The 27,864-nt window shown below is 39.3% G+C and overlaps 1 pseudogene across 1 annotated transcript in view; it reads left to right on the top strand.

Annotated features, from left to right (window-relative positions):
- Positions 1 to 27,122, top strand: part of LOC149146386 (protein ecdysoneless homolog) — a 78,954-nt pseudogene extending 51,832 nt beyond the window's left edge. Inside the window, exons 4-5 of the transcript XR_016264624.1 lie at positions 12,333 to 12,538; positions 26,415 to 27,122. The product of XR_016264624.1 is annotated as a protein ecdysoneless homolog (transcript). The remainder of the gene's footprint in view (positions 1 to 12,332; positions 12,539 to 26,414) is intronic.
- Positions 27,123 to 27,864: the final 742 nt, after the last annotated feature.

Genomic DNA, 27,864 nt, shown 5'->3' with positions numbered 1-27,864 from the left:
TCTCAGCTAGGGCAAAACCCCTCCAAGGGGAAAACTCGGTAAACTCTTATGTTCATACAGAATCTCCTTCAGAATGAGACATAAAGACCCAAACCCTAGATCAAGTCCTTTTCCAACTACCAAGTGAGCCCAAGCACCAACCAACTTCAAACTACAACTTTGACCTGCCAACTCAATAGTTCAACTTTGACCTTGTGATTTTGACTTTGTAGTAGCTACATAAACCCTAATCTAGCTTCCTCCGGAGACCTTTCTGGAGCAAGACAAACTCCTCCCGTGGTCAACGAGGTCAAGATAGTGTATTCTTTCCTTTAGCCATAAGATACTGCACTTCATCCTCCTGCAGCTTGGACCTGCAACTTCGACGTCCTTCTGTAGCACCAAAAATCCTAGAACTTTGCACGTATGAGAGAGATAGAGCCCAAAACATAGATTTTTCCTTCCTTCTTGGATTCTTCTTGCTTCTTAGACCTTCGCTCTCCTTTTCTGCTTCTCCCAGTGACAGATACAACTTACTTCTTGATATATCGAACTTGTGGTTGAGTGTGTCGTAAATGAGGTCAAACTGCTCTTTTATATAGCCTTTCTTGGGGGTCGAATTCCCTATTTTAGGCCAACTTGTAATTGCTAGGGCCGACTTGTACTTTTGGAGTTTCTAAGACTTTCTCGACTAAAAAATAATTCGTTTCACAATTACATTTTGCCCGAAAGGATCTCATAAACATGATGTTGACTCTTTTGACTCATGACAATAAATCCTAAGACCCAACAAACTCTAGAAGCATGAAGAACATGCTTTTACCTAGAAGACCATCAATAAAGAACATGAAACCCATGCTTTAATAATAATACTTTTTCTTTTCTTTTTTTTTGCTTGTTACATAGGATACATATTGAAATGAGGACACCAACAATTATGAAGACCGAAACTAGTTACTTTTTCAACAAATGGAAGACTGATGAAAGCACTAGTACATGATAGCAATCATTAAAGTGAGCTATAGCACCGAAGGTTTGCCCATCTTCACTATGAGGCCCTGCCTAAAGTAAGGAGGATGGTTTTTGAAATGCCTGAGGTTCAATCAAATCATGCTGGGGTCTATCTAGTATGTGCAGGTGGAAAGAAATCGAAGTGACCATTCCCCTCCAGTAAAAGTAGGATCAATGGCATTTTACAAGTCATACATTCTGACTTATGTTGACCCATGCCTGTGAAATTTCTTGGTGGCTCTATCTATTATATAACCTTTGTGGATGACTTCTCACGGAAAGCATGGATATTCTTCTTGAAGCACAAGGATGAAGCATTTGATATGTCCAAGGACTTCAAGGAACTAATAGAGAATCAAATAGGGAAAATAATCAAAGTCTTCAGGTCGGACAATGATGGGGAATTCACATCAAATGAGTTTGTTGACTTTTGCAAGAAATCTAGGATCAAGAAGGAGACTGTTGTACCTTACAACCCTCAACAAAATGGAGTGGCTGAAAGAAAGAACAAGACCATCATGTACGCTGCCTGAGCCATGTTGCATGATCAAAAGTTGCTGGAGTTTATGTGGGTTGAAGTTGCAAACATCGCTGTCTATGTTCAAAACATGACCCCTCATCAAGCCTTGGGTGACAAGACCCCCAAGAAGTGTTCATTGGTGTGAAGCCTGATGTTGGACTTCTGAGGATCTTTGGCTGCCTCGTGTACTTTCATGTGCCAAATGACAAAAGGAATAAGCTGGAAGCCACTGCAAAGAAAGGTACGTTTGTTGGCTTTTGTCAAAATTCTAAAGCTTTTAGAATAATGTCACCTTCATTGAAGACGCTGCCCTTGGAAAAGCAAGGGACGTTCCTCCTTCTCCTTTTGAGAAGAAGGATGATGACATGTACCTACTAGAAGGTCCTTCTGTGGTTGAACCTGAGACATATGCTGCTGATGATCCCATGGTGCCCATGGACCCCTTGGGTCCTCCTCCTTGTGATCCCCTGCTAGGAAGAGACCACTTTGGCTTTGTGATACATTATAGGATGTTGAAAGTCATGCCGCTACCAGAGGAATCTTTAGAGAAAGTAAGAAGCCATGTCGATATCAGGGTTATGTTGTGGCTATGAGCACCATCATACAAGTTGAGCCTCCCACCTTTGAAGAAGCAGTGAAAGAGCAGGTTTGGAAAGATGCTATGGCCGAAGAATATGAATCTATAATGAAGAATGATGTATGGGAAGTAGTTTCGAGACCTAAAGGGAAGTTTGTTGTGACTTTTAAATGGATGTACAAGATCAAGCATGGAGCAGATGGGAGCATTGAGAAATATAAGGGAAGTTTCATGGCTAGAGGTTTATCCCAGAAAGAGGGAGAAGATTATGATGACATGTTTGCACTGGTTGCCCGCTATATTAGATCTATTGTTGCCCTTGCTGCTAGTCAAGGATGTACCCTTCACTAGGTGGATGTGAACACTGGGTTTCTACATGGCATACTCTAGGAAGAAGTGTATGTTTAGTGACCACAGAGATCTGAAGTGCATGATAGGGAGATTCATGTGTGCAGGCTGAAGAAGGCACTCTATGGCTTGAAGCAAGCCCCTAGGGCTTGGTATGCTTGCATTGATAGCTACCTAATGAAGCTTGGATTCATGAGAAGCAATGCTGACCTAAACCTCTACTTCATAGTTGTACAAGGTATGCCCCTGATTTTGGGTTTATATCTTGATGACTTATTCTTGACAAGTGGTGAACCTTTGATGCTCGAGTGCAAGAGGGAGCTGACCTTTGAATTTGAGATGAAAGACCTTGGATTGATGCACTACTTCCTAGGCTTAGAGGTGTGGCAGAGACCTGGTGAGATTTTCCTTTCACAAGGGAAATATGTGGTGAAACTGCTGGAAATATTTGGAATGGTAGAAGCCAAGTCCATGGCCACACCGATGGAGATGGATTTTAAGAAGATATGTGGAGAAATTGCTTGACTTGACTTTGCGAATCCCTTTAAGTATCGACAATTGATTGGGGCACCGGTGTTTCTTTTGAACACCCAACCAGACATATGTTTTGTAGTTAACACTTTGATTCACTTTTTGACTGAGCCTCTACTTGCACACTGGGTTGTTGCTAAGCATGTGCTGAGATATTTACATGGGACAATTAATATTGGTCTGAGATATGCGGTGGAAGATGTGAGACTTCATGGTTATGCCGATGTTGACTGAGCCGAAAATGTTATTAACAGGAAGAGCACATCACAGTGCTGCTTTAGTTTGGGTTTGCCATGATATCTTGGATGAGCAGGAAGCAAAAGTTCGTTGCTTTAAGCACAACCGAGGAAGAATATATTGCTACTAGCATGGCTAGTTGCGAGACAATATGGTTGAGAAAGTTCTTTGGAGAGCTATTTGAGCAAGTTTTGGACATGACAATGATATATTGCAACAACAAGAGGGGATCTGATTGGCAAAGAATTCCATGTTCCACGACAAGTCCAAATATTTTGAGACCAGGTATCACTACATTCGAGATATAGTGCAGAGAGTAGTGAGACTCCATCACATTTCAATAGATGAGCAGATAACAAATATCCTTACCAAGCCTTTGCCGAAAGGAAAGTTCTTGGTCTTTAGAGAGCAGCTTGGATTGATGGATGTAACCCTCTCGGGTAAGGGTCACTGATCGAGTACACTGAGCTATGCTCTTTCCCCTATGTCTGAGCTCCCAAGGTGAGGAATTAAGCCATAAGATTTCTTGGGGTTAAGGATCTTTGGACAATAGGATGTGCGATAATTTCCATGGCAAGTTGGGCTATCCTTCCTACTGTCACTATAGGGCAGTATTCCATGTGGATGTGTCCTTCCTCCTTGGAAATGTGTACCTGCGCTTCCTTGCACTCTAGGGACTTGGGGACGTCTAGGGGATGTTTCCCCACGTCCCCAAAAAACGGAAACACGAGGAAACTCGAAAGGGGGGTGTTTCCCCACCTCCCCAAAAAACGGAAATGTGAGGAAACTTGAAGGGGGACGTTTCCTCCCAATAGAGGAAATGTTTCCAAAAAAAATTGAGGTCAATGTGAAAATTAGCTATTGCTACAACAATTGATTTATTTTACCTACTTATTTTCCAATAAGTTATTTACGAAATCCCTTCAGTAAACATTAAAATAAATTCTACTTCAGATATCACACCATTATACAAAAACAAATACATGCACAAGAATCAAACACATCAACACAATTATTTTTGGACAATTGTCCCCAGAAAAACCCAATGTGGTAAAACCGGTGGAGTAGAGCAAGATTTTATTAATCAACTTTTCTCGAGTACAATTAGGGTGCCAAACTGGATCCCCCAACCGAGATAAATCCTCTGGCACTGTCCCTTAGGCTTAGCGTTAGTCCAGCTAGCCTCTACGCAGCTCCCAGACCCTCTGCGTCAACACTCTGCCTCACTGCGTCAGCACTTGGCCTCTCTGCATCACCCACATAGGCCCTCCAGTCACTGCACAGTCCAGCTGCCTTTGTGCCTTCCTGAGTGGCACTGTCCCTGCCTCTCTGATCTCTGCGTTGGTCCTCCGACACTGTCCCTGCCTCTCTGATCTCTGCGCTGGTCCTCCGACATTGTCCTTGCCTCTCTGTTACGTACTCGCTACCTCTTGCTGCAATCCAGTTTTCTAGTTCGAATTTCTCAGCAAGCCCCGCTCCAGAAATCAAATTGACTGGTCTCCTTCAGTATATCTCCAATTGACCCTCAAGCCTTCTCTTATACTTTTCTTGTTGATGAATCAATGGCCGAGATTAAACTCCCTAATCAACGGCTAAGATTAAAATAGACTTGATCTTCGTCTCTTAGAAGCTTCTCATCCTTATGTTTATTAGTACCCATTAATATTTTTATCTTCCTGACTTTAGACTTAGGAACTCATTAAAAATATTGATTATTTTAATAACTCTTCATCTGGATGGAATTTTCCAAAACAATTTCTGGGTCTTGGAGATCTCATGTGCTTTAGCCTTTCCATCAATTTTCATGGCTAGAGCACATCCGATGCTACCCCAAATCAACACTCCCTCTTAACGAGGAATGTCCTCTAATAATGCTTCACGATCGAACATTACTCAGATCATTTGGCACCGATACCTGTGCTGATGCTTGGCTTGCTGCCCAACATCCTCTGCACTGCTGCCTCCTGTAATGCTACCCATGGCTCCCACAGCTGCCACTGCTACATCTGTACTGCAGCTCCCTCTGCATCTGTGCTGCTGCTGGTCCTTCCTCCCAACATTGCATCTGCACTGCAACTCCGTCTGCATCCGTGCTGCTGCTGGTCCTTCCTCCCAACACTGCATCTGCACTGCAACACCTAAGACATACCCATTTCTGCTACTGAAATGGATTCTTTATCATCCCCATCTTCTCCCTGAAATAAGCAAAATTTGTTCTTCCAATGGCCTTGGTAAGGATGTCTGCCACTTGTTATCTTGTAGGAGTGTAGCTCAACTGTGCATCTCCTCGTTGGACACAGTCTTTGACAAAGTGACATTGAATATCAATGTGCTTTGACCGATCATGAACACTGGATTCTCAAAGAGCTTGATGCAACTCTGATTATCACACATGATTCTGGTTGCTTCCATCCTTCTTCTGAATATGGCTTCGCACGAAGCTGTGCTAGCGGCCATATTTTCTGCTTCAGCTGAGCTCAGGGCTACGGATTTCTTTTTCCTACTGCACCAGGAGGTCATCCCCGATCCAATGTTGAAACAGTACCCAAAGGTACTTTTCCAATCCACTGAACTTCCATCCTAATCTGCATCAGTAAATCCACTCAATCTGATATCATTAATTTTGGTGTACAAGAGTCCATAATCGACTGTTCCTTGTATATATCTGAGAACATGTTTCGCTGTTGCCCAATGAGCCATCTTCAGTTCCACCATGAACTGACTGAGGGTGTTGACAGTGTAACAAATCTCTGGTCTGGTATTGACCAGATACATTAGGGATCCTATGAGTTGCCTGTATAAGGTGGGATCAACATCTTTGTCTTCTGATGCATCAATTTTCTTCCAATTGGTGATCATTGGAGTAGCCATTAGCCTATAGTCCTGCATCCTGAATCTCTTCAGGACCTCTGTAGCATATCTCCCTTGTCCAAGGAAGATTTTACCCTTCTGCTGCCAAACCTCCAACCCCAGGAAATAATGCATCTATCCCAAATCCTTCATGTCAAACTCTGTGGCTAGATTCTTCTTGCAGTCCTCAATGAGCCTGGATGATCTTGTCAGGAAGAGATCATCCACATATAATACTAGTACTAGAGGCTCATTCTCTACAACCAGATAATAGAGATTGGGATCTGCATCACTCTTGACGAACCCCATCTTCTGCAAGTTGCCATCAATTCGACCATACCATGCTCTAGGTGTCTGTTTGAGCCCCTACAAGGCTTTCTTCAATCTGCATACATGAGACTTCTTCTCATGTGTCTCAAAGCGTTCTAGCAGTTCAATGTATACTTCCTCTTCTATCACCTCGTTCAAGAATACCGTTTTGGCATCCATCTGATGAATCTCCCATCCCATCTGTGTGCAAGAGATATCATGGTTCTAATAGATGTATACTTGGCTACTGGGGCGAAGGTCTCTTCATAGTCTATGCCTTCCTTCTGAGCATACCCTTTATCCACAAACATGGCCTTTGTATTTTTCCACACTATCGTCTGTAGCATATTTAATCTTGTAGATCCATCTCGAACCTACCACTGATCTATACTGAGGCCTAGGCACTGCTTCCTAGACATCATTCACCATTATAGGTACTCCACCCTCAAATCCATCCAAACTTGATGTTGAGCAGCTTCTTGAAAACTGGAAGGCTACCCATCCTGAGCTACTAAGGCCTGATATCTATCTGGCTGTCTTCACTCCATTTTATTGTTTCTCGGTGCTCCAATGAAATCTTCTACATCTCGCAGAATCTGTTGGAGTTCTCAACTCGTTCTTCCTCTGGTAGCAGGTGCATCTGTTAGCTCCTCTTTCTGTGATTCTTCTAGTTTTGAAGGGGAATTCTTGGCTTCCGTTGGTTGAAATGGTTTGACCAACAACTCATCTTTTGATTGCTCCTCGGAAGGCATTTCTCGAGATTTTCTGAAGGCCCTATCTTCCATGAACTTCACATATCATCAAACTACTACCTTCCTGCTCCCTGGAAGATAGGTTCTATATGCCTTAACATTCTCGCTATATCCCACTAGATATCCTTTCTCTGCAGTTTGATCTAACTTCTTCCTCTTCTCCTTGGGTATACGACAATATGCTAAACTCCCAAATATCCTGAAATGGCTGACTTCAGGTGTCTTCCTGGTGAAGACTTTCTCTGGAGTAATCTTGCCCAATGCCCTATGAGGAGTTCTATTCTGGACATAGACTGTCGTGCTGCATGCTTCTGCCCACAAGAATTTTGGCATATCCTAATCATACATTGTGGCCCTGACTGCTTCCACGATAGTCCCGTTCTTCCTTTCTGCTACTCCATTATGCTCCGGGTTGTAAGGAGCTGTCCACTCTCTTCTGATGCTCTCCCTAGCACAAAAATCGGTGAAGTTCTTATCGACATATTCTCCACCATTGTCTGAGTGCAAAACTTTTATTTCCTCCATGTCAGATTCTCCACTAGAGCCTTGAACTCTTTGAATCGACAGAACACCTCGTCCTTGGTTTTCAGAAAATAAATCCAAGTTTTCTTGGGGTGGTCATCAATGAAGGTGACAAAGTATTCGACACTACTAAGAGATTTAGTGGACATTGGTCCGCAGATATCTGGGTGTATCAATCTTAGTACACTCTTGGCCCTGGTTTTACTTCCAGGAAATGCGGCTTTGGCATACTTGCCCAGAGCACATCCTCTGCATACATCATCTCGTTCTGTACTAAGATATGGAACCCCTGTTACAGTTATCCTGAGAATTATCAGAGCCCCATGGTGCAAATGTGCCATTCTTCTGTGCCATAGTTCATTCAAATCCTTGTCTCCATTATTACCTATTAGTGCTATTGGTGATTCTAACCGTACCCTGTACAACCTGTTACTTATTATTCCGATTTGCACTTTCTTTTTCCAACTCGGGTTTTTGACGTATACTTTCTCAGTATATCTCCAACTAACCCTCAAGCCTTCTCTTATACTTTTCCTGTTGATAAATCAATGACCGAGATTGTCCCTAATCAACGGCTAAGATTAAAATATACTTGATCTTCATCTCTTAGAATCTTCTCATCCTTATCTTTATTAATACCCATTAATATTTTTACCTTACTAAGTTTAGACTTAGGAACTCATTAAAAATATTAATTATTTTAATAACTCTTCATTCAGATGGAATTTTCCAAAACGATTTCTGGGTCTTGGAGATTTCATGTGCTTTAGCCTCTCCACCAATTTTTATGGCTAGAGCACATCCGATGCTACCCCAAATCATAAAAAAAGTCAAATTTCTATTTTTTATTATAAAATATTATAAATATACTATAAATCGATGGGGGGGGGAAGGGTTTTTTTGGTTATTTCATATTTGAAGGGACCAACCACACGATGGGATGTTGATCCAAATGATGATGCACAGGTAGATATGGAGGAGGGACTTGAGACACATATGGGGTTGGTTGGTGTGCCACTTAGCATGTTTGAGAATGCAAATGATTTTAATTTAGATGGTGAAATTGTTGATCCTGATTTATTCATGCAGCAGCGGGACGCAGAGACTAGCAGGGCATTGCCTTGAGAAATTATGCTCATTTTTCATTTGATATGTTCTTATGTTATCTGCTTTTCTGTTTCAGACTTCAGTTGTAGATTTTAGATTGTTTTGAATCTTGATATATGATATATTAGACTTGACCCTATAAAAATTTGAATCTTGATGTATCAGACTTGATTTTTATTTCAATATTTAGTATTCATAGTTGGAACTTCAATATGGTTTAAGCTTTTATTTTGATGGTACAATGTTACAGTTACATGTATGATTGTATCATACTTTTTGTTTTAAAATATGCTCATTTGTCATTTGATATGTTCTTATGTTATCTGTTTTTCTGTTTCAGACTTCAGTTGTAGATTTTAGATTGTTTTGAATCTTGATATATGATATATTAGACTTGACCCTATAAAAATTTGAATCTTGATGTATCAGACTTGATTTTTATTTCAATATTCGGTATTCATAGTTGGAACTTCAATATGGTTTAAACTTTTATTTTGATTGTACAATGTTACAGTTACATATATGATTGTATCATACTTTTTGTTTTAAATTTGTTTCAATTATATGATTCATCGATTTATCCTTCATTATGTAAGTGTTATATAATGATAAAGACAGTTAAATTTTCAATGATATAACTTTTTAGTATTTTACTACTTTTGTCAGGGTCCCTTGTGTTAAAGACCCCAGTGAACCCCAACGTTTTGTAAAAAGCTGGTGGGGAGCTTTTGCATGGGCCACTCCTGCGTCTCCCCGCTCCCCCGTCCCCACGTCTTGAATACTTGGTGGAACTATGCTATAGGGTGTATGTGATCCTTGACATTTATGATAAGTTTGGCAATCCTCCCATACCATCTGTTTGAGACTTGATAGAGTAAACCCCAATATGGCCAATGGGTGAGGAGAGACTTGGGAGTGTGTGATCCTTACCCTTGGTAAGTTGGGTATCCTCCTCAAGTGAAAGGAGTCATATGTTCTACCTCTTGATTCTTGAGGGTCAGGGTGGGAAGAGCAGCGGGCAATAGGATGCGTGATCCTTGTCTCAAATGACAAGTTGGGCTATCCTGCCTATTGTCCTTGGATATAGGGTGGTAGCTGGAGCTCCCCTATGATGATTCTTCTTTTTCTTTAGATTCAAGAATGTTCAACAGATGAGCAGACATGAACAAAGATGAGCAAAGACGAGATATGACTTGTTGATGATGTTGAGACATTTGAGATGGGACTTATGTCACAGTCGGAAATTTCACCCTAGCAGAGAGTAGTGTTAATTTGGCAGCTCAGGTATAAATTCCCTCCATGGGACAGTCTTCCTCATTCAGAGAAGACCCTACTAGCCCTTGGAAGAATTTAATCTGTTCAAGGAAAAATATTATTTTTAAGGTGAAACCCACGTGCACAAACATACAAGTGGGTTTTGTCAAGAAAAGCCATCTCATCAACCACATATAAATACACATCATGTCACATCACTTGGAGGACATCATCACATGTCACATCTTCTCTCTCTTGATCTGATTGGTTCGTACAAGTCTGAAATTGCAGGGTCCAAGCTTACATGTGCGAGGAGGAGAGAGGAAATTCTGTTGACTGAGTTTGACTTCTGTTTCGGGATTGTTTGACCAGCATTGAACGTGGATATTTTGACTCTGATTGAATTTCTGATCTGTTTGGGAGGTTGAGTTGACTGAAATTTTTTGAGAATGTTTGACCAGTGTTGACTGCAGTCCTGTAGCTAGGGTTTTCACAGGTCAAAGGGGTTGAGTTTGACCGATTTATGTGAGGATTTTGTTGATTGTTTTGACTTGAGTTGACCAATTTTGGAACGCTGAATTTGATGTTGCTTTGGCTGAATAGTTTGGAGGATTGTTGACTGTTGACTAGGACTACTGTTGCTGTTGTTGACTTTGACCAGAATTGCAGATTTGACTTGTTGACCAAATTTGACTTTTGAGCCCATCATTGGATTGGATATTGGATGGTTGATTCTTGGATAGTCAAAGGTTTGACTTTGACTCATTGTTGATGAATTGGAACATTTTATCTCTCTGCTGAACATTTGATAATAGAAGAAGAATTTTGAAAGGGTTTTCCTCGTTGTGGAGATTTTCCCTGGTCCTTGACCAAATACTGTGTCTGTCTTGTTCTTGGCTGTCTTCTATTGTGCATTGTATTTACTGTTCTATCAACAATTGCTTATTGTTACTGGAAGATTGAATTTATATTGGATAAGTTGATTGCTGAATGAAGAGGAATTGAAATAAGTAATTGTGCTAGCTTAAAACAATGAAAAATTAACATTAGGCATGTGTAGAATACCTGCTTGAGCTACAAACATCAACAAGAATGATCATTGACCAACGTTAACTAAGATGCCCCTATGATGTGACAGGAGGGGAGGGGGATCCCAATGGCCTCCTTCCAATAAGTATTTTTCTTCATCCTAGGATTGGGGGATTGGACTTATTTCCTTTCCATTTGAAAAAACCCACAAGCATTGTTCCTGTTTCAATGATCTTGCATTCGCCATTTCATCTGCATTCGAGTTGTGGTCTTCTTTCACCTAGAAGAGGATAGCATCTTGAAAGCTTCGAAGCAATGGGATTATTCAATGGACGATTTTAGCCATGCGAGAAGAGAAAGGAGCTTTTCATCGATCATTGCTCAAATGATGATAGTGGATGCTGAAGATGACCATGTTTTCTTGAGTTCCCTCTTTTGAGGAACAATATTCGTTGATATGCTATAAGTACCTCAACTTTGTTATCTGTGGCATGTCCGGACTCCTAACCCCAAGTTTATGATAACTCCTGATTTTGTTGGGGACCCAAAATGACCCACCATGCCTGTCACCCCTTATGCAGTTCTGTTGTGAAGATTAATATACTTTATTTTTTTGTCCTTGTTAATGAACATACCAATATTAGTGGAGTTTTGGGTGTTTTTGCTACGAGGAAGGACCTGGGTGGGAATTTTGATATCAGCTTGATATTATCTTGCAATGGATGGTTTGCATGAGGGGATGATGATTCTTATATGGGGGAATAAGATTTGAGAAATTGTCACTGGAATCCGTTGTTTATTTGGTGATATACATATACCTTGACGAGCAACCCAATAGATGTCATCTATTGAAAATTTATTTGGTGAAAAGTTAGTGATATGAATCAATTTTTTTGTCCATTTCCCAGTTTCATAGTCTAGTTATTTGGCCTTGAAAATTTTTGGAGGACTTGGCATTCATATTAGCCTCTGTCTGAATTTTTATTTATTTTTAATGGTTAAACCTTTAGTTTTTTATCCCTTTCACATTGTAAGGAATGAGAGTCGTCGACATCTCTTCTTGAACATAATGGTTTCATAACGTATTTTGTTTTCTGCAGAAAAAAACAGTTATTAGTGATTGTGATTACTAAAACTTTCGTATTCATTTGTTGCTGCATTAGTAATGGATGGCCAGCTTGTTACTCAGTTTTGAATTAAATTATGAAGGTTTATTTACAAAAAGAATATAGTGATAGATAATGAATTTTCCAATATCTAGATTCATGTTTTCTTGTACTTAATTACTGTGTGATATTATTTGCAGATGAGATGGACAGTGATAACAGTTGGCCTTATGATGCTTCAAAAGAAATTTATGAAGGTGTTGACATAACAAAAGAGGCTGAAGGTCCTAGTAACACTTTCATGGAAGCTTATTCAGATGCCTTGAAGGATGAACTAAAGAAAACTTCTTTAACAAAAAGTTTTGTTCGTGCAGAAGATCCTTCCTCAGCTGGGGATAAGAATAAGGTATCTCTTGAAGTTTCTTTCTTTAAGCCTCTTTGTTATTATCTTTAACATTTATATCTTTAAACTCCATTTTCAGTAAATGAAGTGAGGTTTCTCTTAACTTGATGAATATTTTTCCTCTAAGTAAAAAGTAGGGGATATTTGAATGAAGCATCTTCATAAGAAATGGGACGAGTTCCTGCTTTGCATCCTTCTTTCCCAAAGCAATGATACTAAGCTTTATTGGATGGAATTTGTTACAACAAAATCTAGCACCTTTCTATGGTGTTAAGACTCAAGCACCAAGGGGATGGCCTTGCGCAACCCAAGAAGGTTACCTACTACTACCACTGCAATGACTCTTCCTCTCACTCTTGTTGGCTCTTCTCCAACTCAAGGTTGGGACCTGGGTGGGGGGGAAGGATTGATCATTGAAGAGTTAGTCTAAGAAAATGAGTGGTATTAGTACAAGTGCAAGAGTGGATGGTGTGAGCATGAAAGAGGTAGCAAAACCCCAAGACCAAGCGCCTAATCATGCTTTGTTAAAATGGAGTCAGGGAAGCATAGGTCAAAGAGGACAAGTGCATGAAGATGTAAGACAGTAGGGGCTGCTATGCATGCTACAAATCAGCTTTAACTTGCTGAAATTTATAGCAGAAAATTACCTTGGCAGGCTAAGGGTGCCATTCTTAAGCATTATTATGATAGTGAGGTTGTGTTAATCTAGCAAAAATCAGGTTTATTAAATGAAAGGTTATCACAAAACAATAGCAATAAGAGGGATAACATCCTCACATTGCTCTATTAAAATGAAGCATGGTTTATTACAAGGTATTCTTGACATGCTACAAGGGTTTCTGACGACAAAAATCAGCATGTGAAAAATAAGTTGCACAAAGAAAGCCTCACATAAGAATGATATTATACCTCCAATCTTTCATTCAAGCTCCAAGCATATGGTGTACAAATTAAGTCCAAGGGGAGAGCTCCTCGATTACCGAAGTCCCAACAACTATTACAATGGAGAGAAAGGTCCTCTTTATAGAGGGAGTCTCTTATGCAATAAAGAATTATTATTTGTTAACCAACTCCATGACAAATCAAACAAACAATGTAAAATTCAAAGTTAGATCCCTCCTCTATCCGTGGTTGACCTTGTCATGGTATATGCACACAAGTCCTCTCTAAGGGGATTGACTCTCATCCAAAAATAGGAAAGAGATTACATCAAAAATCTTTGGGGAGGGCATGCAACTAAAAATGGGCATGATAACTAGGTTAACATACCAAAGTTCCACATAGAATGTGTTCTCCAAAATGGATGCATGCAAAATATTATAAAATATTCTTCAACCTAGGAGGATGTGCTCAAGGCTCCACCTAGAAAACTCACAAAAGTGCACCCTCCAGAGTCCAAGGTGTGTGAGAGCTAAAACAATAAAATAGTCCTCTTAGGGGAATGCTCCATAACCAACCTCCAAAAATAGCAAGTGGTTTGTTACACACCCAACCCCCTAATGTTGTTTTAGGGTTGTGGAGTGTAATTACACTCGACCTTCAAGGTTCATTACGAAGATGGGGTTATCAAATGCCGTCTTTCTTTTGGCACCTCAAATTATATTTTTGATATTCTCATCGTCTTTTGCTCGTCGAGAGCTTTCAACTTTATAAATTTCATCTCATTCTGAGCTCCAGGCACAAAGTTATGTCCATTTGAAGATCACCCCCTATAAAGGTTACATCATCACTCATACAGCCCACGTAGCTGACGTGTGAAGACCCTTGACTATCCATGCCCACTGCTTGGCTAGCATATTGGATCCTTGCCATATCAACCTTTTCCATAAAGTATGCCTTGTTTGAATCTCTCGAGGTTCGAGTATCCCAATATGCTGATAGAGCCGATATGTTGATATGTCCAATCTGCTGATACAACCGATACAAGAATACTAGGATATCAACAATTTCCATATAACAGCAAATCCTTCTAATTCACCGATAGATTGGTGGCCAGCTTAGCATGCCACGTCATATCTCTGACATCCAATCGTAGCCTACCACATGGCAAAAGCTGATGTGCCTGATATGTGGCACTACTGATGTGTATACCGGGATATCGGGCTATTGGAGATTTTCTAAGACACAACCCTCATGAAGTCTCAATATGTTGATATGCCAGTATGATAACTCATCATGCCACATCATGGTATAACATCCAATCATCACTTTACATGTGGCAGTTGTTGATGTGTCCTTTGACATATGGCACTTGCTGATGTGTGCCACATGTCTCTCATATTGGTATAGCTGGCATGCCAAAAACACCATGTTTGGGTGACATGTGTCATTGCCATGTCATCGTTTGTGACATCATCGTGATGTCACTCCTCAGGGTTTCTCGATACTGTAATACTTCAGTATCTGAGGCTGTCAATTAACACGCCTGGTTAACAGAGTGTTTGCCATTAAGTGTTGTCCATCCACAAGAGCCGTGCCATAACGGACAACCCCCCAAAACTTTACTTTGATTCTTCCAGGGCCCGATATTTTGATAAGCCCCTCCTCCTGCCTGGCTTTTGGTCATAGGTCCCCTCGACCATGTGACCAGGGCTAAGGCTGAGGCTTCTCAAACTCTAAATGTCGAACAAAACGCAGAGATTTTATGCTCGATTTCTGTCAATATTTTTGAGCTCTTCATCCCGTTCCAAAGCCAAAACAATTCTGTGCTTTTAATCAGGTAGCTCCAAGCTTCCTCATCTCAATTGCTTATACTATAGGGATGTCCGCATGCTAGCTTACCTCCATAGACAGACAAGTCGTTAAGCTCCAATCATCATACAAGTTTCTCCCCATCTTCATGGTCTACACAATAACTCGCTCTAATAGCTTTCATAGAACAGGAAATATGTGTATATTTGTATAGAGTCATTATAGCCAAAGCAAATTTTTCCATATGACCATACAACTCATGGAAGTCACTTTAACATAAGAGAAAGCATTCCATATCACACATCATTCATATTCATAAAAGGATGCATATCAACATTCAAGCAAGCCATGTTAGTTACTCAACACGCTGATCATACATATTCAATATGATGATACAACAACTTTCAGACTACCATTACATACACAGTAAATCCAACTGTAACATAGTATTTAAACATGAAACATTGAACAACATTTACATGTCATTTACAAGGAAGAAATACACTTATCTGTTCCACTTGGATTTGCTGGGAATTGACGAAGGGACAACCACTCTCCACCCAACCGTAGGCACAACTACACTGCAAGCTTCTTGCAGCTCCACCCCTAGGCCAGATCCAATGCCTGAAGGATGCTTCGCTTAGGGAATTTCAACAAAGGTCACTTTAGGGATAGCGTATGAAGTCTATTCTCCTTCCCTCGTGGCAAATAGGAGTGCTGCCTCTTAAGGATCAAGTCTGGGTTACACAACCAATTATGACCACTAAGGGTCTGCATAACACAGAAGGAGATCCCTTCACAGCTTCCTATAGCCCTTCCCTCCTCCTCTCGAGTGCTTCTCGTGCAAAATACAACTAGGAAACCAAATTAATTTTGGTCTACCTGCCTCAATCTAAGGGTCTCCTCACTGGTTTGCTCAGTTACTCATGATTCAAGCATGTACCCTGCCATCCAGCTTTCAAACACATGCTTAGCAGTTGCCTGCTCACAATGGATTCACAAGTGGCTACCACTCTGGCAGATGATAGGTTCACAGGGATTCACATCCACAATCACTCATCGTCTCCCCAATTGCTCAACCTCCAATTCATTCCAATGGCATTCTCTCCACCTCACGAGCATTGCCTCATGTATGAGAGGTCGAGGGGTCTCTCCTCAGGCTGTGGAGTCAAGCAAGATCTACCACATGGTATGCAGACCATGCTTGGGGTAGTCCAGTACCACCTCCATTCTTTTCTAGTTACTGCTTGGTAGTTTAGTTGTTTAACTTGAACATACGGGGTCATAAACATTAGTTTTAGGAAAGATAGGAAACTTCCAAACCCCCCCTTACATGCTTCCTTAAGCAAGCTATCCTTTTAGACATTGGGATCTGTAAAGGCTTGTCCTATTCTTCAGCTGTAGCAATTTATTATTAAATTTAATAGGATATTTACATCAACAGTTTTGGCATGATATTCATGCTTTCCCGCCAGCATTATTATCCCTAACAATATTATGAAAGATCTACCTCCTAACACCATCATCATCTAATCCCCCTCATTCAGAAACAAGATGTAGCACAAAACCACACCATAATGAGATAGCATGACCCATGACCATCAAATATGCAACCAATGGGTGATCAACAAGGCAAGCACATGTGAGAAGACCACAAACCAGCAAGCACAATCATCCAACCAAGGAGAAGTGAGACTCCCCCAACCAAATACCTCCATCAAATGATCCAATGCCATGAAAAAAAGGGGCTCCATGAAGATGAATCCCCCAAGTTGGTCCAATGCTCCAAGATACCAGCTGTGTATATGAGGCAATAACAAAGTAGAACTTCATACAATATGAGGTGTAACAGTTTTCACTCAGCTTTTCAACTATATTAATCTTGGCTTTCCCAGACTGCATAGAATAAAAGGATATTTACATGATTTAGAGGGCTATGGGCCATCCACCTTTTGGGAGATGAATTGAATTGTAGGTATGAGTGTGATATTTGCAATTAGTGTTACTAGACTGATTCTTTGTAGTAAAAGGGTGTTTATATGACTTGGGGGCTGTGGGAGATCCAACTTTTGGGAAGTGAATCACATTGTCACATAGTCTGAGTGTGTTTTTTGCAATTGTGTTACCAGACTTTTTTGAGTTGATATAGACTCCAAGGTCTGATTCTGCTCTTTGAGGAATATCAGTTGATGGTTTAGAGTCTTAACTTAGCTCTGAATCACACATGGAATTTTAACTTGTAAAGTATGAATGACATTCCTTATTCAAATGCGCGTCAGATTGACTATAGGAGTCTGACTTGCTAGTCTCATGATTTAAATTCGATCACTTGTCTATAAAGTACAGAAAAAAAAAGAACACATCATGCTCACTTTTTGATCTGATTTGACAACTGACAATCAACAAATCTGTCAGTTGTCCACAATTCATGATATTTTTAGTACGTAGCATGATATGATATGACACTTAAATTGGTGAGAAAGGCTTTAGCCTCTCAACAATATATTTATCCAATGATATCAATATATAGTACATGGATGTAATCATCTTGTCGACTGAAAAGTGCCATCACATTGAACTCATCAATAGACAAGAATGACACTTTATTTTTAAATTCTTTTATGCCAGATCTGATTTACTTTACTTCAGCAATCTATTAAATCCTAGAAAAATCTCAAATATCTCTGAAATTGCTGATAAAATAAACATACTGGTATATTAACTAAAAAAATAAAATGCAAGCGGAAATAAAATGGAGAGATCAATCATACTACAATAGCGAATTTTTAACCAACACAATCTTCCTTGATATTAAATTTCTCAGTAGAATATGTGCCTAGACCCATAGACATGCAAGCGGAAATAAAATGGAGAGATCAATCATACTACAATAGCGAATTTTTAACCAACATAATTTTCCTTCATATTAAATTTCTTAGTAAAATATGTGCCTAGACCCACAAAGAATACATAAGAAAATACAACTGCTTGGACCCTGGAAACTTGACTCCACTGGGAAAATCGGTCTCAATGAAATCGGCCCCTGGAAATTGACCCTCCTGAAGAAACTCGGCCCTGGAGAATTAGACCTGTCTCACCAGCAAATTGGTCCCTTTTTTTCTCACCTCGTATGGCTCCACGCACTTGAGAAAATTGGCATCTCTGGATATTTCGGGCTCCTCTATAATTCAAACCTCTTCTTCTGCGACTCGGTCTCCCTCTTCCCTGAACTCAGCCTCCCTGAATTTCTTGTGTAATTCCCGGTTCTCTTGTCCTCACTTCTCTTCAGTCTAGTCGAGCCTCTTGCTCTAGAGAAAATCGTTTCCTCCACAATTGTTTGTCTTCACCTCTCCCTTAGGCTTATTTTATGATTTCACTAAGCCAAAATCCTTGACCCTAATCTCCCAGGTGATCAACGGTTGAGATTATATCTAAGTCACTTAACTAATTTTATTATTTATTCTTAGAATTTGGGCCCAATAGTCCTCAATAATTAATTAAATTAAATATTGTACTTTTCCAAATTTAACCTTGGCAAAAAAAATCATAAAATCACGCAGTCCACCAAGCAAGGACCTAAAGAGAATCAAATATCTTCTACACGCGAAGACACCAAACCAATGTAGAAGAACTTCTGAGGCTACAAAATCAACACTTATCAATGATAAAGATGACAACTCTCACAAAGAGGTGATCGAGGACTGTTGAAAAATGTGTAACTAGGTTCGATCTTCATAAATATGAAATGTACTTTTGATTCTTGTATTTTGTAAAATGAAAGAAAAAAATATTATTGTTATTTTTGGAGCATGGGTTTTATGCTCAAGGTCTTTTATTTTAAAGGTCAAGCACCCATTGAGTGCTTCTAGGGTTTGTCCTAGGTCAAGAAGTCTAAAGAGTCATTGTCATAAGTTGAAGACCCCATCAGGTACATTGTAACTTGTAAAGAAAATTATATTTGTATTTAAAAGAGTCAAAATACCCTTCAAGACCAAGTCGACATGGCAGCTGAGAAGTCAACCTAATTTGAGGTGCCACTTCCACCTTGAGAAGCTTATACAAAGGAGGGAACTCGACCTCCTTTGGACACATTCACTTCTCATCTCATTCAAGCGAAGGAGAAGCACAAGAAGGTTAGCAAAGGAGGAGGATGAAGAAAATAAGTTTTTGGGCTAATTCTCTCACATGTGCGAAGAAGGAAAGCTTAGGGTTTGCTACGTCAAGGTTGAAATTCTCTATCTACTGGAAGAGGATCAAAGTTGCTGGAAGAAGGGCCTAATAGGTCACCTACTAGCCATAGACAAGGAAGCAAGTCAAGCGAAGTTGCTGGGAGGCCTTGGAAGGCTAATTTTTCTCACGTGTGGATGTAGTAGCAGTTGGAGGGAGACGAAAATTTCAGACCTGCAGTAGAGGCCGAAATTCTGAGCTGGGGGTCGAAGTTGTGCTGCTAGAAGAGATTTGACTAGGTTTGACTTGGGCAAACAAAGCACATCATTAAGAGAGGTTGGACTTGGTCTTGGAAGGGTATTTGTCTTGTTTTAGAGGTCTTGGAATTCGTCAACCTATATCCTTTGTTCTTGTGTACTATTGTTCTTCTTGGTTATGGTAGTTGTTTGATGATAAACAAACACAATAATAAAAGAAGAAGCTAATAAGTAAGAAAAAGTAAAAAGACATCACAATCAAATAACATCGAAAGAGAAATCATCCTAACTACTTTCCTATCTCAACATGGTATCAAAGATAAGGTTGGCTAAGGGCATAATGAAAATCTCTACTACACTAAAGAAGTTCCTAAAGAAGTGTATGAAGGTGGCAAGTCAACTCAAGAAGGGCATCAAAGAAGTATGGGATCTCCTATTTTCTTCTATGAAGAAGTGACCAAGACATCTTCAAAGGGTGAAGGATTGTTCTCAACACTCATTGGCACATTTCAAGATGAGAAAATTTGGGTGATCAACAATGGAGCATTGAGACATATGATTGGTCAACACAAACAATTAAAGACATTATCAAAAGGAAAGTCCTCTTACTCCATAGAGCTTGGTGACAATAAAAGCTACCCTGTGAGAGGAATTGGATCAACTTCACTTGAGTTGGAGAATGGGGGAAACATTCATCTCAACAATATCTTATTTGTTCCAAGTTTGCACAAGAATTTACTTTCCATTTCATGTCTAGAAGACAAGGGTGATAGAGTTGCTTTCATTGATGGAAAGGTTGTAGTATGGGGTAAAAACTCAAGCATAGAAGATGCAAGAATGATTGGGATTCGTGAAAGAAGACTTTACAGATTGTTAGCTCCCTTCGCTCAAGCTTTGGTTCACATTTAAGTTAGCATCCTCGAACTAAAAGAAGATCATGAAGGAGTATGCAAGGGATGTGCATTGGGTAACAACACCAAGAGACCATTTGGAAGCAACGCTTCAAGGTTAAAAGAAATCTTGGATCTTATTAATTCCGATGTTGATGGTCCTATGACTCCAAAGTTACTTGGAGGTCATCTATATTATGTCACATCCATAGATGACCATTCAAGGAAAACTTGGGTTTACTCAATGAAATCCAAGGATGAAGTATTTATCAAATTTCAAGAATTCAAAGATGAAGTAGAGAACCTTACAGAAAGGAGAATCAAGATATTAAGTTTTGATAACGGAGGGGAATACACATCCAAGGAAATTATAGCCTTTTGAATGGAGTTTGGGATTAAGAGGGAGTTGATAGTCCCATATAATCCTGAGCAAAATGGAGTTGCAGAATGAAAGAATTGGTCCATTGAAGAAAGTGTAAAAGCTATGCTACATGATCAAGATTTGCCGAAATTTCTATGGGGTGAAGCTACTAAGACAACTGTATACATACAAAATCGAAGTCCCCATAGGTTACTAGATAACATGACTCCTGAAGAAGCATTCACTGGGAAGAAACCAAGAGTAGATCATCTCTGAATTTTTGGTTGTTCTGCCTATATTCATATACCAAAGGACAAGTGAAAGAAGTTGGATCCATCAGGCATGAAGGAAGCATTTTTTGGCTACAGTAATTCTTCTAAGGCCTATAGGATTTGCATAAAAGGAGGACACTGAATAGAAGTCAATCAAGATGTGATATTTGACGAAAGTGTTGCATTCAAGAAATCAAAGGATCTCCTTATGGACTCTGATGATGAAGAACTTCCGGTATTTGAAGAGGAAGTTACTAGGGAGGAAGAATAATCAAATCATGAAGATGAAGGTCCTAGTGAACCTATACAACCTGTGGTAATTCCTGAGACTAGAAAGAGACCTAACTGGTTGAAATCTACTCTATTAAATGCAGAGGGTCATGGAGAAGCTAAAGGCACATTTAGAGAAAGCAAGAAGCTCAAATGATATTTAGGGTATGCAATATATATGACAAAGTAATAGAAGCAGAGCCATTGACTTTTGAAGATATTTCATGATCCAATACTATGATCCAATACGTTCCAATAAGTTCGATCTGTGCTAGGGACACCCTATAATTAAGGATCCAGCCACCTACCTTGTAAAACAAACTTCTTATGTTGCTCAAGGCTGCTTTTTTTTTAACTCTAAAGTGTCACTCGAATCACTGTGTCCTTTAATCATCAAGAATGGAAGATGCCATGAATGAAGAATATCAATCGACAATGAAGAATGGGGTATGGGATGGTACCTAGGCCTGGGGACAAGTCTGTGGTAACTTCCAAGTGGCTTTACAAGATTAAACATGCAACAAATGGAAGTATTGACAAGTATAAGGCAAGATTTGTGGATGGGGGGCTTTTCTCAACAAGAAGGTATCGATTATGAAGAGACATTTGCTCCAAAAACAAGGTATACAACTATACGCTCACTGGTCTCTTTAGCAACATCGATGGGATGGAATATACATCAAATGGATGTCAAGGCTGCATTCCTGAATGACACAATTGATGAAGAGGTCTATATAGAACAACCCTTGAGATTTGAAGTAAAGATAGAAAGGCTTATGTTTGCAGAAGAAGGTATTATATGGTATTAAGCAAGCACCAAGGGCACGGTATGCTAGGATGGATGCATACCTACAAAGATTGGGCTTCACAAAGAGTTCAACTGATCCAAATCTCTACATCAAGGTTGTAAAAGGTAAGCCTGTGATTATTCCTCTATATGTGGATGATCTTCTCTTGATAGGTTGGGGGGGGGGTCGAATCTAAGAATGCAAGAAGTAGTTAGCAACAAAATTCGATATGAAGGATCTTGGGTTAATGCTCGACTATTTGGGACTAGAAGTTTGGCAGGGACCTGATGATATCTATCTAGGTCAAGGGAAGTATGTGATCGGCATGTTGAAGAGGTTTGACATGATGGATTGAAAACCAATGACAACCTCGATGATCACAAACTTGACAAGACTAAGGAGTTCCGAATCAAGCTTAGTGGATCTAACCAGGTACAGACAATTGATTTGCTCAATGATGTACTTGGTAAATACTTGACCAGACATATGTATTGCAATAAATGTTCTCAGTTAGTTCCAGGTTGAGCCAAAGCATAATCATTGGATAGCAGCCAAGCATAGTCTGTGATATCTGCAAGGTACAATCCACTACTACCTGAAATATGAAAGGAGTAATGATATCCACTTGATTGGATATATAGATTCCAACTGGGGAGGCAGTGAGCAAGATGGAAGAAGCACTACGAGAGGATGTTTTAGTTTGGGATCCTCCATGATCTCATGGATGAGCAGAAAGCAAAAATTAATTGCTTTATGTAGTGCTGAGGCTGAATCTATTGCAGCCTGTGAAGTAAGTATAGAAGCGGTCTGGTTGAGCAAGCTGCTGTTCAATTTGTTTGAAGGACCAATGGACCCTACAATGGTACATTATGATAACACTAGTTGTATAAGATCTTCTGAAGACCCAATGTTTCATGGAAAGACAAGGCATATAAACAAATATCACTACATTCAGAAGCTAGTACAAGATGGTGTGTTGCAACTATAGTATATCTCCACCGATGAACAAGTAGTTGACATATTGATGAAATCTCTTCCTAATAAGAAGCTTGTATGTTTGAGAGACAAGCTTGGTCTGGTTGATATATCCTTCCTAGTTGAGAGGGAGAGATAGACGCATCATTCTTGTCTTCACTTGGGAAGACATAATGGAGGATTGGGTAAACATCTGGCATCCGATGCTCTTTGAGGATGAGGTAGGGCATCCAAGATAAGAGTAGTCGAGGACTGATATTCTTTGAGGACTAGCTATTCAAGATAAGAATAGTCCAAGAAGGACATATGTGAACATCTGGGTGGGGTATGTGCTTTGAGAGACAATGAATGATGGTGTCTATAAATCATTGGTCTCGCCAGCATTTTGCTTTGATCTTGTGGAGAGATATTGTTAGTCAAGGCATTCCTATGTGACAATGCTGGTCGTTATGATGCGAAATAGATGGGTTACCAATCTGACTCTTCTTATGAGATCTCTTCTGATCAAGAATGTCCATGTACCATTTATGAATACCTCCCTAGTTAAGAGGGATTATTGAAACATGTATAACTAGGTTCGGTCTTCATAAATATGAAATATACTTTTGATTCTTGTATTTTGTAAAACGAAAGAAAAAATTATTATTGTTAATTTTGGAGCATGGGTTTCATGCTCTAGGTCTTTTATTTTAAAGGTCAAGCATCCATTGGGTGCTTTTAGGGTTTGTCCTAGGTCAAGAAGTCTAAAGAGTCATTGTCATAAGTTGAAGACCACATCAGGCACATTATAACTTGTAAAAAAAGTAATTTTTGTATTTAAAAGAGTCAAAATACCCTTCAAGACCAAGTCGGCTTGACAACTGAGAAGTCGGCCTAATTTGAGGAGCCACGTCCACCTTGATAAACCTATATAAAGGAGGGAACTCAACCTCCTTTGGACACATTCATTTCTCATCTCATTCAAGCGAAGGAGAAGCACAAGAAGGCTAGCAAAGGAGGACAAAGAAAATAAGTTTATGGGCTAATTCTCTCTCACACATGCGAAGAAGTAAAGCTAGGGTTTGCTGCTTCAAGGTTGAAATTCTCTATCTACTAGAAGAGGATCAAAGTTGCTGGAAGAAGGGCCTAATAGGTCACCTACTAGCCCTAAATAAGGAAGTAAGTCAAGGTAGGTTGCTAGGAGGCCTTGGAAGGCTAATTTCGCTCACACGTGTGGATGCAATAACAGTTGTAGGGAGCTGAAAATTTCAGACCTGTAGTCGACGCTGAAATTCTGAAGCTGGGGGTCGAAGTTGTGAGCTGGAAGAGATTTGATTGAGTTTTACCTGGGCAAAGGAAGCACATCATCAGGAGAGGTTGGACTTGGTACTGGAAGGGTATTGGTATTGGTCTAGAGGTCTTGGAATTCGTCAATTGAAGAATCTATAAGAAGAGAAAAGATTTACATGTTTGCATCTCAAGTGGAGAGGTTTTGGCCCTGGCTTGTAGGCTATACCCTGTGTTCTTGTGTACTATTGTTCCTCTTGGTTTTGGTAGTTGTTTGATGATAAACGAACATAATAATAAAAGATGCTAATAAGTAAGAAAAAGTAAAAAGACATCACAAACAGTTATCATCGAAAGAGAAATCATCCTTAAAAGAATGTTCAATGAATTAATTCACATGGAGCAAACAGCTCAATGATAATACAAAGATATTTACAAGAATAGAAACATCAGGTTTCTACACCAATAGACCCGCGAAATTTTACAAATTTATCAGGACCAAGAGGCTTGGTAAAGATATCGGCGGGCTGCTCTGTGCCATAAAAGAATGTTCAATGAATTAATTCACATGGAGCAAACAGCTCAATGATAATACAAAGATATTTACAAGAATAGAAACATCAGGTTTCTATGTAGAATATCGAACAAACAGTTTCATCTAAGAAACTGCTAAAAGAATAAGAATAGAAACATCTAAAAGACTGAGCATTACTAAATAGAGATATAGAGATATATTCTAATAATCCTAACTACTGCCCTAGAGATTTCTCAACAAGGACTTTGTGATTGTCTAGGAAGTTATAGGATAATGCCCTCATGCCTGGGTGCACTTTGCACCTGCCAACTCTATCACGTTCAACAAAAATCACAAATTCTTAAACAACTTCAGTTCCATGCTTGATACACTGAAGTTAAATAGCAAGGAAATTATGGTCTGTCAAAGGAAGTCGAGTATAAGTCACTACTTAGCTGTATAATTAAATATTAATTATGGGTTAATTAGGACACAATATTCACATCTTTCTAGTCACAACTTTAGGAATTTAGCAAAACTTTCCAGTTTAAAAATAGGTATTCTCTTCTAAGAAATCATTATTATGAGATAAAGTTTAGATTCTTCTGTTACGTTTAAGGGCATGTGAGTTATGTCCTAGGGTTGTAGAGTGCACTATACTTGCGTTGCAGAATGCATCCTGTATCATCTTGCAGATAATCAAAGTGCTACCCAAGCTCATTATGTACTCAATATTACAATGTACAAGTAAGAATAGCCGTTTTAACGAATACCATGGTGAGTTTGCGATAGTTGGGTGCAAAATTCGTTATGTACCAGATTGTAGTATGCTTTAAGTTGGCATCTTGAGTGTCCTATTAAAGCTTTTTGTTACTTGCTGTTTATCTAAAACTATTAGGGGTATTCACATCATTTTAGTCACAACTTTAGGGATTTAGCAAAACTTTCCAGTTTATAAATAGGTATTCTCTTCTGAGAAATCATTATTATCAGATAAAGTTATTTAGATTCTTCTGTTACGTTTAAGGGCATATGAGTTATGTCATAGGGTTGTAGAGTGCATTCTACTTGCGTTGCAGAATGCATCTTGTATCATCTTGCAGATAATCGAAGTGCTACCCAAGCTCATTATGTACTCAATATTACAATGTATAAGTAAGAATAGTCGTTGTAACGAATACTATGGTGAGTTTGCGATAGTTGGGTGCAAAATTCATTACGTTCCAGATTGTATTATGCTTTAAGTTGGCATCTTGAGTTTCCTATTAAAGCATTTTGTTACTTGCTGTTTATCTAAAACTATTAGGGGTATTTTAAAACAAAAGATTACTTTATAACTAAGTTCATTAACCTATTGTTGCCAATATTTTATTCCTCTACTTGAATTCATCATATTGACAAGTTCATAGCTTCAATCTGCGTGTGCAGGCACAATCAGATGTTAAGGGGACTGAGAATGAAGATTTTAGACCTGTTGATATTGATGTTAACCTCGTTCAAAGTCTTCTGGACTCATTCTCTTCACAGCAAGGTCTGCCAGGTCCTGCTTCAAATTTACTTGGATTAATGGGGCTTCAGTTGCCTGATGATTCGAAGAGGAGAGAACGTGATTTGTGATTGCATTATGAAGGGCAGCGGTTGATGTTTTCTATCTTTCTGGATCTAGAGAATCAAGTTTATATTGTCGTGGAGGTGCCAAGAATGATTGAAATTCTTCGAGGATTTATATAGGACAAATTAGGTTTCTGAAATATAGTATATGAATGAGAACATATGGCATTTGCTACCCGTGCATTGTAATTTGAGGGTTTATATGAGTCAAACTAGATTCACAAAATGTAGTATATACTGTATACAGTTCTACAAAAAAATCCTGAAGGGGGACAGGTGTCATGTGTTCCCTGTCCTTTGTCTGCTGACATCCCTTACGGTGTAACACATGCTTATTGTTAGCATGACAGAAAAGCTAAAGATTACATATATGTAAAATGTTTAATTGGAAAAAGTGAATCAAGTTAAGAATCTGTCCTTTCACATGCTTTCAGATTGGTGAAATTCCACTGGAAGGTTGTAATATTGGATTTATCAAATTTTTGTCACCTGAATAAAGTTACTAGAAGGAAATCTTTGAATCGATTTCTTGTAACTTCACTGTCTGCACAATGTTTCACCTGAATTAAGTTACTAGGTGAAGAAAATCTTTGTATCGATCTTGTAAGTTCACCATTTGCACAATGTACTGTATGCTTCACAAGTATGCTTCAAGGTTTTGGTTTATCTGTTATATTTTCAGTCTCGATATAGATGGGTCCTGTCATCCCTCTGATTCTCCCTAGAGAAAAAGTCCCAACCTCACCAAGGGGAGAAACCTAAGGGCACTAACGGGCAAGCCACCCACTGCCCCCTCATGGCTTTGCTCCCACTTTTAGGTTTTGGATATGTGGTTTTCCTAGCCTAAGGGGGGTTTCCCTATATTTGATTAAGTTTGTCTTTTGGTATGAGTGATATTTGATGCTTTCTTAAAATGATAATTCGTTCAACAAAAAAAATTAATGTTTATTTCAAAAAGTGACACCGATCAAATCAGAAGATTTCATTTGGCTTGATTGATCCAAGTTCCAAGATCCCAGTTGTATATCATAAAACCAAAGATTGATACCCACAAATAAGTCATTCTATGCAATCACAAATCAAATCTAATTCGGTCCACGTATTGTTTATTTGCACCATAGATCTCTGTAATGGTGTAGGCAACTTGGTCATTAGAATTCAGATTGCAATGCGCAAAATTTTTAACCCATATACCATATGTAATATGTAAAATTATCACCACCATGATGTGTCTGAAGCAAATACTCGAAATGAAAATGGATATATA

The sequence above is a fragment of the Pinus tabuliformis genome, chromosome X (assembly GCF_031772625.1).
Source record: "Pinus tabuliformis cultivar Carrire ecotype Pingquan chromosome X, CPIR1, whole genome shotgun sequence".
NCBI lineage: Eukaryota > Viridiplantae > Streptophyta > Pinopsida > Pinales > Pinaceae > Pinus > Pinus tabuliformis.
This window is presented reverse-complemented; position numbering and strand designations above follow the sequence as displayed.